Genomic DNA, 12,774 nt, shown 5'->3' with positions numbered 1-12,774 from the left:
GTAATGCACGTGTATTGCAGTTGAGTGGAATGTGTAATATACGCGTACTGCAGTTGAGTGGAATGTGTAATGCACGTCTACTGCAGTTGAGTGGAATGTGTAATGCACGTCTACTGCAGTTGAGTGGAATGTGTAATGCACGTCTACTGCAGTTTAGTGGAATGTGTAATATACGCGTACTGCAGTTGAGTGGAAAGTGTAATACACGTGTATTGCAGTTGAGTGGAATGTGTAATGCACGTGTATTGCAGTTGAGTGGAATGTGTAATATACGCGTACTGCAGTTGAGTGGAAAGTGTAATACACGTGTACTGCAGTTGATTGGAATGTGTAATGCACGTGTACTGCAGTTGAGTGGAATGTGTAATGCACGTGTACTGCAGTTGAGTGGAATGTGCAATGCACGTGTATTGCAGTTGAGTGGAATGTGTAATATACGCGTACTGCAGTTGAGTGGAATGTGTAATGCACGTGTACTGCAGTTGATTGGAATATGTAATGCACGTGTACTGCAGTTGAGTGGAATGTGTAATACACGTGTACTGCAGTTGAGTGGAATGTGTAATGCACGTGTATTGCAGTTGAGTGGAATGTGTAATGCACGTGTACTGCAGTTGAGTGGAATGTGTAATGCACGTGTATTGCAGTTGAGTGGAATGTGTAATGCACGTGTACTGTAGTTGAGTGGAATGTGTAATATACGCGTACTGCAGTTGAGTGGAAAGTGTAATACACGTGTATTGCAGTTGAGTAGAAAGTGTAATACACGTGTATTGCAGTTGAGTGGAAAGTGTAATACACGTGTATTGCAGTTGAGTGGAATATGTAATACACGTGTATTGCAGTTGAGTGGAATGTGTAATGCACGTGTACAGCAGTTGAGTGGAATGTGTAATATACGCGTACTGCAGTTGAGTGGAATGTGTAATGCAGTGTATTGCAGTTGATTGGAATGTGTAATATACGTGTATTGCAGTTGAGTGGAATGTGTAATATACGCGTACTGCAGTTGAGTGGAATGTGTAATGCACGTGTATTGCAGTTGAGTGGAATGTGTAATGCACGTGTACTGTAGTTGAGTGGAATGTGTAATATACGCGTACTGCAGTTGAGTGGAAAGTGTAATACACGTGTATTGCAGTTGAGTGGAAAGTGTAATACACGTGTATTGCAGTTGAGTGGAAAGTGTAATACACGTGTATTGCAGTTGAGTGGAATATGTAATACACGTGTATTGCAGTTGAGTGGAATGTGTAATGCACGTGTACAGCAGTTGAGTGGAATGTGTAATATACGCGTACTGCAGTTGAGTGGAATGTGTAATGCAGTGTATTGCAGTTGATTGGAATGTGTAATATACGTGTATTGCAGTTGAGTGGAATGTGTAATATACGCGTACTGCAGTTGAGTGGAATGTGTAATGCACGTGTATTGCAGTTGAGTGGAATGTGTAATGCACGTGTACTGCAGTTGAGTGGAATATGTAATACACGTGTATTGCAGTTGAGTGGAATGTGTAATGCACGTGTATTGCAGTTGATTGCAATGTGTAATACACGTGTACTGCAGTTGATTGCAATTTGTAATACACGTGTACTGCAGTTGATTGGAATGTGTAATATAAGTGTACTGCAGTTGATTGCAATGTGTAATACACGTGTACTGCAGTTGATTGCAATGTGTAAAACACGTGTACTGCAGTTGAGTGGAATGTGTAATGCACGTGTACAGCAGTTGAGTGGAATGTATAATATACGTGTACTGCAGTTGAGTGGAATGTGTAATGCCCGTGTACAGCAGATGAGTGGAATGTGTAATGCACGTGTACTGCAGTTGAGTGGAATGTGTAATATACGCGTACTGCAGTTGAGTGGAATGTGTAATGCACGTCTACTGCAGTTGATTGCAATTTGTAATACACGTGTACTGCAGTTGAGTGGAATGTGTAATACACGTGTACTGCAGTTGATTGCAATGTGTAAAACACGTGTACTGCAGTTGATTGGAATGTGTAATATACGTGTACTGCAGTTGATTGCAATTTGTAATACACGTGTACTGCAGTTGAGTGGAATGTGTAATGCACGTGTACTGCAGTTGATTGCAATTTGTAATACACGTGTACTGCAGTTGATTGGAATGTGTAATACACGTGTACTGCAGTTGTGTAAGGGACAACATCAAAAGTTCAATGTAGGATAAAAACTTAATTCCTTTAGTTTTTACCCAAAGCCCCCCCCCCACTGAAACATAATTAATAATAATTGACCATGGCGTCAGACTACATTCAGCATTAAATAGAAATTGATAATCGGTCAGTAGTATGGCATAGCAGTTGGTTGTCGGGTGGGTGTAAAAAGACTTTACACTCAGACCAAACCATTTTGTTCTTGGTTGTGCTTTTTTTTTCATTTGCTGTTATTTTTGTTCATGATTGGATAGAAAAAAAACATACTACATATACTCCAAGATTTTTTTGACTTCATTAAAAAAAAAATCGTTTTTGTAGGATGGAAACTTTTTAAGGTCAAAACCCTCCACCCCAAACTAAAGAAAATAAGTTTTTTATCCGACATCGATCTTTTGACGTCGTCCCTAATGCACGTGTACCGCAGTTGATTGGAATGTGTAATGCACGTGTACTGCAGTTGAGTGAAATGTGTAATGTACGTGTACTGCAGTTGATTGGAATGTGTAATGCACGTGTACTGCAGTTGAGTGGAATGTGTAATACACGTGTACTGCAGTTGAGTGAATTGTGTAATGTACGTGTACTGCAGTTGATTGGAATGTGTAATGCACGTGTACTGCAGTTGAGTGGAATGTGTAATACACGTGTACTGCAGTTGATTGGAATGTGTAATGCACGTGTACTGCAGTTGAGTGGAATGTGTAATGCACGTGTACTGCAGTTGATTGGAATGTGTAATGCACGTGTACTGCAGTTGAGTGGAATATGTAATACACGTGTATTGCAGTTGAGTGGAATGTGTAATGCACGTGTACTGCAGTTGAGTGGAATGTGTAATACACGTGTACTGCAGTTGAGTGAAATGTGTAATGTACGTGTACTGCAGTTGATTGGAATGTGTAATGCACGTGTACTGCAGTTGATTGGAATATGTAATGCACGTGTACTGCAGTTGAGTGGAAAGTGTAATGCACGTGTACTGCAGTTGATTGGAATGTGTAATGCACGTGTACTGCAGTTGAGTGGAGTGTGTAATGCACGTGTACTGCAGTTGATTGGAATGTGTAATGTACGTGTACTGTAGTTGATTGGAATGTGTAATGCACGTGTACTGCAGTTGATTGGAATGTGTAATGCACGTGTACAGCAGTTGAGTGGAATGTGTAATATACATGTACTGCAGTTGAGTGGAATGTGTAATGCACGTGTACTGCAGTTGATTGGAATGTGTAATGTACGTGTACTGTAGTTGATTGGAATGTGTAATGCACGTGTACTGCAGTTGAGTGGAATGTGTAATGCCCGTGTACAGCAGTTGAGTGGAATGTGTAATGCACGTGTACTGCAGTTGAGTGGAATGTGTAATGCACGTGTACAGCAGTTGAGTGGAATGTATAATATACGTGTACTGCAGTTGAGTGGAATGTGTAATGCCCGTGTACAGCAGATGAGTGGAATGTGTAATGCACGTGTACTGCAGTTGAGTGGAATGTGTAATATACGCGTACTGCAGTTGAGTGGAATGTGTAATGCACGTCTACTGCAGTTGAGTGGAATGTGTAATGCACGTCTACTGCAGTTGAGTGGAATGTGTAATGCACGTCTACTGCAGTTTAGTGGAATGTGTAATATACGCGTACTGCAGTTGAGTGGAAAGTGTAATACACGTGTATTGCAGTTGAGTGGAATGTGTAATGCACGTGTATTGCAGTTGAGTGGAATGTGTAATATACGCGTACTGCAGTTGAGTGGAAAGTGTAATACACGTGTACTGCAGTTGATTGGAATGTGTAATGCACGTGTACTGCAGTTGAGTGGGATGTGTAATGCACGTGTACTGCAGTTGAGTGGAATGTGCAATGCACGTGTATTGCAGTTGAGTGGAATGTGTAATATACGCGTACTGCAGTTGAGTGGAATGTGTAATGCACGTGTACTGCAGTTGATTGGAATATGTAATGCACGTGTACTGCATTTGAGTGGAAAGTGTAATGCACGTGTACTGCATTTGAGTGGAATGTGTAATGCAGTGTACTGCAGTTGAGTGGAATGTGTAATATACGTGTATTGCAGTTGAGTGGAATGTGTAATATACGCGTACTGCAGTTGAGTGGAATGTGTAATGCACGTGTACTGCAGTTGAGTGGAATATGTAATACACGTGCATTGCAGTTGAGTGGAATGTGTAATGCACGTGTATTGCAGTTGATTGCAATGTGTAATGCACGTGTACTGCAGTTGAGTGGAATGTGTAATGCACGTGTATTGCAGTTGATTGCAATGTGTAATACACGTGTATTGCAGTTGATTGGAATGTGTAATGCACGTGTACTGCAGTTGATTGGAATGTGTAATGCACGTGTATTGCAGTTGAGTGGAATGTGTAATACACGTGTATTGCAGTTGATTGGAATGTGTAATACACGTGTACTGCAGTTGATTGCAATGTGTAATACACGTGTACTGCAGTTGATTGGAATGTGTAATGCACGTGTATTGCAGTTGAGTGGAATGTGTAATACACGTGTACTGCAGTTGATTGGAATGTGTAATATACGTGTACTGCAGTTGATTGGAATGTGTAATATACGCATACTGCAGTTGAGTGGAAAGTGTAATACACGTGTATTGCAGTTGAGTGGAATGTGTAATGCACGTGTATTGCAGTTGAGTGGAATGTGTAATATACGCGTACTGCAGTTGAGTGGAAAGTGTAATACACGTGTACTGTAGTTGATTGGAATGTGTAATGCACGTGTACTGCAGTTGAGTGGGATGTGTAATGCACGTGTACTGCAGTTGAGTGGAATGTGCAATGCACGTGTATTGCAGTTGAGTGGAATGTGTAATATACGCGTACTGCAGTTGAGTGGAATGTGTAATGCACGTGTACTGCAGTTGATTGGAATATGTAATGCACGTGTACTGCATTTGAGTGGAAAGTGTAATGCACGTGTACTGCATTTGAGTGGAATGTGTAATACACGTGTACTGCAGTTGAGTGGAATGTGTAATGCACGTGTATTGCAGTTGAGTGGAATGTGTAATGCACGTGTACTGTAGTTGAGTGGAATGTGTAATGCACGTGTATTGCAGTTGAGTGTAATGTGTAATGCACGTGTACTGTAGTTGAGTGGAATGTGTAATATACGCGTACTGCAGTTGAGTGGAAAGTGTAATACACGTGTATTGCAGTTGAGTGGAAAGTGTAATACACGTGTATTGCAGTTGAGTGGAAAGTGTAATACACGTGTATTGCAGTTGAGTGGAATATGTAATACACGTGTATTGCAGTTGAGTGGAATGTGTAATGCACGTGTACAGCAGTTGAGTGGAATGTGTAAGATACGCGTACTGCAGTTGAGTGGAATGTGTAATGCAGTGTATTGCAGTTGATTGGAATGTGTAATATACGTGTATTGCAGTTGAGTGGAATGTGTAATATACGCGTACTGCAGTTGAGTGGAATGTGTAATGCACGTGTACTGCAGTTGAGTGGAATATGTAATACACGTGTATTGCAGTTGAGTGGAATGTGTAATGCACGTGTATTGCAGTTGATTGCAATGTGTAATGCACGTGTACTGCAGTTGAGTGGAATGTGTAATGCACGTGTATTGCAGTTGATTGCAATGTGTAATGCACGTGTACTGCAGTTGAGTGGAATGTGTAATATACGCGTACTGCAGTTGAGTGTAATGTGTAATGCACGTGTATTGCAGTTGAGTGGAATGTGTAATGCACGTGTACTGCAGTTGAGTCAGTTGAGTGGAATATGTAATACACGTGTATTGCAGTTGAGTGGAATGTGTAATGCACGTGTACAGCAGTTGAGTGGAATGTGTAATATACACGTACTGCAGTTGAGTGGAATGTGTAATGCACGTGTATTGCAGTTGATTGGAATGTGTAATGCACGTGTACTGCAGTTGAGTGGAATGTGTAATGCACGTGTACAGCAGATGAGTGGAATGTGTAATGCACGTGTACTGCAGTTGAGTGGAATGTGTAATATACGCGTACTGCAGTTGAGTGGAAAGTGTAATACACGTGTATTGCAGTTGAGTGGAAAGTGTAATACACGTGTATTGCAGTTGAGTGGAAAGTGTAATATACGTGTATTGCAGTTGAGTGGAATGTGTAATACACGTGTACTGCAGTTGATCCAGCGCCTTTTTCCCCCAAAATTCTCCAGGCTCTGGTTTTTAAAAAAAAATGGGAAGCCCCGTAAACTGCAGAAGTAAATGCTTGAATTAACAATGTTATGTTCTCCTGTTGTTTTGCTGTCGTGAGCTCATAATGAACTAAACATTGAAGAGATGTTTTGCCGCCGTCCGTATAATTTGGCGCGACTTGGGGTTCTTCTATTACCTCACATTACACTCCCTCGTGAGGCTAAAAAAGCAGAATTAAATATCCGACAACATAGGGAGCCAAGCCAGAATGTAAAAAATCAGTGAAGGTCGTAATCTGTTGTATAACTTGCAAATAGAGTATACTACATATGGAACTATGCCACAATTCATTATAAGGACGCAAGGACTTAAAGCTTCAAAGAAAGCTCATAACAAAACACTTCTATTATCCTACGACAATTAGAGCGCGTGGAACATAAACGATATAGGAGAGTCTTGTCTGAGACATACACGATAAGAGTCTTTTGGAACATAGACGATAACAGAGTCTTGTCTCGTACACGTGTGGTGTTAGGCAGGTGTTTTACTGGACGATTGTGGTATGCTAAGCACACGGTTTTCAATACAACTGCTGTGTCGCCTCGTAGCCCCGGAATGGACTTTCCCCGAATGCACCCGGCCATATTGAAAGGCCTTTGTGCACATTGTCAGAATAGTCGTGACAGATAAACAAAAAAACATATTAGGCGGTGTTTCACCGTCATGGGCGATAGTGTATTGACACTATGAAGGTCAAAGTGACAAGGCTGTCAGGAAATTACGGGACCATAATTTGGCATAGCTGGCATTTTGGGTGTTACGATGTCTATCTCGCTATAAATAAGCAAAAAATGCAAATGGGAGAAAAAAGAAAGAATGTGTCTGTGAAAAGGGGTTAGTCATTAGAAGTTCAGGGTTTGGTAGATTTGGTAAATTAATATAATGAATAGAAACAATTTTGAAAAGAAAATCGACATTGGAAATTATGCAAAGAAAAAAATTGTTGATAGCAAAAAAGCTACATGATCGCGAAATCATTTTCCGGTTGTTGGAAGTGATGGAAGCAAGTACAGCTGCAAATGGCTCCTGTAGAAATATTACTTGCCTAAAAAACTATTCTTAGCTGAAATAATCTTTTCCTTTTAATGAAATTACTAACATCATCAAAAATCAATGATTTTTACGATCAAGAAAATGCGGAGGGGAAGGACGCACAGGGAAGCACATTGAATGAACAATACTAACGGTCAATAATACCGTGACTTTTGCCACATTCGAAACACCAAAGTCATCACACACAGCTTACTAGTCACCTTGCACATAATAATAATTTGAACAACACACATATTTTGATCTCTTCTGTAGCCAATATGAAACTATGTCTATTTGGTACTTACACCAAAATGGACAAAATGTTAAACCAACATTTGGGTGAAAAAAGGGGCGTTCATGGGTTAACTTATTTTGAACGCCTTTTTGTTTTTTTAATCGGACCAGAATCGTAGGAAGCGAAATAGTGAAAAATATATGTGATAAGACTGTTTCTAAAAATGCTTTGTGTGCAAAGGTTGGATGTCGTATGCATGTACGCACGTGGATTTGGTGGATTGTGATTGGTCTGATGTGTCCTTGTATCCATTTCTAATTTACGCTAGTGTGTTTTCCCATCCAAACAGCTCCGTAGTGCATGTAATCAGTTCATTGAAGTTGTGTGCCATTATTATCAAATTCAATAGCACATTCTTGACACACGTGTGACGTTGAGTTTTATCTTGACTTATAATTACTGTGCGTAGGAGTGGGTAGTAAGACAACCCACTGCGTTTTTGTCGCGCTTTTGGTCTATGAATAACACAGAGTAGTTTTTCCTTTCTACATGTGGCGCTAGAAACGTCGTATTTTAGCATATGGTGTTGTTCTCCCCAAATAATAAATGATGGATTTTACCCATCACCGTATAACGTGCTTCAAAACATCGGTTAATTTTAAATAAAAATATAACCATGATACCCAGGTGACGCAATATACGTACTGCTTGACTAGGTTGTAAAGTTGTCTTTATCATTCAGCGGACTGTCCATTACGTGACCATGCGATGAACGCATAGTTGTGACAGAGATAGTGAAACAATTATATTCTTACACTTATTCATTCATGTCCACATAACGATAGAAAGGATGTCTTTTAATTTCACCCAATTCTCAATAAAATGTACTCTACGGGTGTTTTTTTTTAAATTCAACATGAAAAATAACAATATTTTCATAGTTTTTGTCAATTCCGAATCTATCAACACCCAATGTTGCCATGGCGACTGGTGTCAGGAGGAAATAAATTAAAATTGCTGTCAATAACACGAGATTGAAACAACATTTATTTCCAATTCCTAGTTATAAGTGTGTGTCGCTGGGCGTTCATTGAACCAGTGTTCATCGTGCACCAATTTAATGACTTATACCTTACTTGGATATTCCAACTTTAAAGGGCGGTAGTCGTCGTGCCGCGTCCTGTTCGATATGGGACTCATAGCGACGTATACAACGCGTGTAAAATTGTTTATTTACGTGAAATTCGAACACGCGCTGCGCGACGACCATCGCGCTTTAACATTTACAGCCAGGCTGCTACATGTTAGGTGAGTCAGTCTGTACCACGGCTCCATCTTGGTAATTGTTTTCATTGCACAGACAATCATGAATACAAACGTTTAACTGGCGGGTTATTCACCTTAAAATCCGACGAAACATACACACGTTCCCGCGTTCTCAGTCTTTGTATCAGAAACGTCCGTTTCGTTGAAACCATTATGATAGGAGAAAGGCGGCTCCAAACCGAAAGACGGCCCGCTGTGCGGTGCTCTTTTTATGTTTAAAGTTTCCAGTCAGCGGCGACGAACTCATTTGAACTCTGGGGGTTATACGCACACCGAATGCAGAGAAAATGTACTTTTATTACAAAAGAAAACAGATTTTTACGAGTTTCCGAAATCGGTTGTGAAAAAAGAAAAAGAAAAAAACTTTTCATCAACTTTGTTACAGCTATATACATACGGGCTAACGTGTTCGGCATACAATGTACACATTTATTTTATTTGTAAACGGTGTAAGTGTTGTGCAAGCAAGTCGATGCGCCGGATGGTAGTATCTATATAAAAATGTTAAGTACGTCAATTAATTTCGCGTTTGTGGTTTGGGCTTCAGCCGACGCTTATCATCGGCCGTTTAAATATATAGTAGTAGCAATCACCCCCCCAATTTTAAGAGCCAGTCGTTGGTGTGTTTTGCGGTACACTCCACATTTATTTATACTTCCATTCAAGTTTTTATAGTTGGTTGCTCTGGCAGCCGGCATCGCTTTTTTTTATATTTTTTTTAAAGAATTCCCCAAAAAATCATTTTACGGCTTTTGCATCATTGTTGCGTTTTTTTTCAGAGGCATGCAGTGTACGTAATGTGAACACGAACGCCCGGGGCATTTCCCTCAATGTAGATTAAACTTTAACTATGGTCTTCTTCGCATCTCACGCTCCGCAAACAGTTAGCATGCCGTTTTTTTGGAAATATACCCGAAGGGCGATTTGCATCTGTGCAGTACATACAACGTATGCTCGGAACATGGTTCTAGACTATACACAGCTTTAGTAATCAATTTTGACTTGGTCATCATTAAAAGTTTGGTCATTATGATCGGCGCCATGTGCGTCAGCGCATTCAACAATAATTAACTGAAAATTATAATTATATTGAACACGACACCGTTGGTTGTATTGTCAACAAAATTGTTAGGTGAGTACAGAACGAAGTCATCGACCAATACACGGATCCAATAGATGTTTTTCATTTTGTTTTGCTATCTAATTGACTGAACGGAACTGCGATCCACCGTTCACCTGAATTATAATTCAATGGTATCATAACACGATAACTCGACGCCAAAAACGGTAGAGATATAAAGGCGACCGTACGCATGCGTGCTCTGGCGTTATGCGCGATTTGGACAATTTATGAGGTGTGTTCACCGTAACAGGCTTTTTTTTCATTATTTTGAATTTAATTTTATTTGTTGATAATGCCAAAACAAGGATCTGACCCAATGCTTATAAAAATCCCGTTCCAATCTCATAAGCCAATCACAGCTAGTCTTTTAATTTGGCTGACGGCGTACTCGTTGGAGAAAATACTTAACAAACAATTTCAATGCACAAGAAAAAAGACCGTGTTGCGTCACACGGGTTTCATTTCGAAGACAATCATCTCAATCAAAGGTTGCCCAGGGAAAATGCCCCGTAAAGGTGGTTAGATACTCGGGGGCCAATTTTCAATTGCCTTCGTAGGCACAGTCACTTGGGGGCTGAAAATCAATAAATACTAATTTAAAAAAAAAAATCCTCCGCTATACGTATATAAATAAACAAGTTGTGAAACATGGCACCTAGTAAATCGACACCCTGTCGGTTTCAAATTTCGATTTCTTACCTTGAAATGCGAAACAAAAATTTTAGAGGGGATCAGGTGTTACGTTAATAACCATTGTTCATAATCATAAACTTGGTTTTATTCAAAACTGCACAAATCCCGCGTTTTCTGACGATATCAGACGATTTCATGAACGAAAATGGCCAGCAGCCAGAATCAAGGGGGATTCGCACAGAGTTCTGGGTAAATCAAGGAAATATTGGCTGTTACGGCACGCCTGATTGGATGAAAATGAGTATGCGCACTTGATTTACCCAGAACTCTGCGACTGTGTTCGTAGGCTAACAATGGACAATATATTTAATTTTTCCTTTTAATGAGTTGTTCTTGACTATCATTTATTGTAAGTTGCACAGAACACGGCCAGACATGTACCATCCAAATCGTCATTGCTTCGGCGATCTAAATGTGCGGTTGACTGCCAAAGCCGAAGGAATTATTAGGAGGGGGCTGCTTAGGTGGCTTCTCCGATTTACACAAAAATACAACTGCAAATTTTAAATTCCTTCAACATAAAAGAATTTATTTGAATGCAACTATTGCGTGTTTGATTTGTAGTAACATTTAGATTGACTTCAGTATTACTACTGTCACTTACACCTTAAATTGTTAAAATGTGAGAAGCGCACACTTTTCGCAGTTTGACAACTCTTCATGTTCTTATCGGTATACTTTGTTTCTCCAATGCATTTTCTCGCAAATTTTTGTTGACCTTATTATCAGTGGGAATTTGGATTCTCGTCATTAAACCGTTTTATTTCAAAATTCCACACCACCACCACGTCGAAAAAATATCAGTGGCGAGGATAATATCAAGTGTAGATGAGGTGCGAGAAAGTGTCAGTTTCTCGCTCTAGTGTCACTTTTTTGCAATTCATACTGTAGCAATACTCCGTCTACGGACAATCTTCCTGTACATTATATTTTGCCCACCAATTCATGTACAGCTCAATAAATTTACTTGCATAAATTATTAATAGAAAATTACTAGTATATTTTTGATTTACAAAGAGTTATTGTACAAAATGTTGATACATTGTGATGAATATTTACAGCTACGGCTTCAACACCGTAAAAGATTTTGGCTCGATCGCCAACAAAATATCAGAGTCACCCGTCTCTAAGGCAAACGACTGGAAAAAGATACTAGTACCGGTGTTCGGTCGAAGCGAATCATCATTCACGGAATAACTACGCAAAATAACGACCTTAACTGGAACCATTTAAGCCACAATATAAACATAAAAATCATAGACGACTTTCCTTGCATTTGACAATGATAAACTTACCGAGATACCGTGTTTTCCCGATCTTTTTCGTCGCTAACATCGGTATAAACCGCCATTTTATTTGAGTGTGTTTGTGACCTGACTCTAACCGGTGACGTCATCAGGTGCGCTATAGAAAGAGGTCTGTGATTCGTTGACTAAACCAGCAATGTAGATCTCGTTGAAATCTCGTTTAAATAGGGATTGGGTTAAAAATGAACCGAATCACAAGTACGTAACAAAAAAACATAAAAAAAAATATAAAATAATTAAACAAAATAGAGAAGTAAAACAAATATATAAAATAAAATACACGCCGTACAATACATCAGATTTCAATCAGATTGGAAGAAAGTTACCAAGATCTGAACCGCATTGGATTGTTGTATTGGAAAGTTATACATATGTGTGCTCAAAGAGATTGGAATTTATGTAGGACTCGCCCTAAACATTCATTCATTAAAAAAGGCACGACATTTAAATAAATTTGTAGATATTTACGAACAAAATGGCAAATTACCAATATATTCGAATACTGTATATTGGATTCAGAGAAGAGTCTAGATGCGATATTGTGTTCGGCTTCACCTCACACATTATCTTGCCATAGACCCTTTTCCTCATCAAATATGGCGCTGTGGTTGATTCATTATTACATGTATTTA

Source organism: Saccoglossus kowalevskii, chromosome 14, assembly GCF_978046115.1.
Source record: "Saccoglossus kowalevskii chromosome 14, keSacKowa6.1, whole genome shotgun sequence".
In the NCBI taxonomy this organism is placed as follows: domain Eukaryota; kingdom Metazoa; phylum Hemichordata; class Enteropneusta; family Harrimaniidae; genus Saccoglossus; species Saccoglossus kowalevskii.
The sequence above is the reverse complement of the archived record's forward strand: the minus strand, read 5'-3'. Positions refer to the sequence as shown.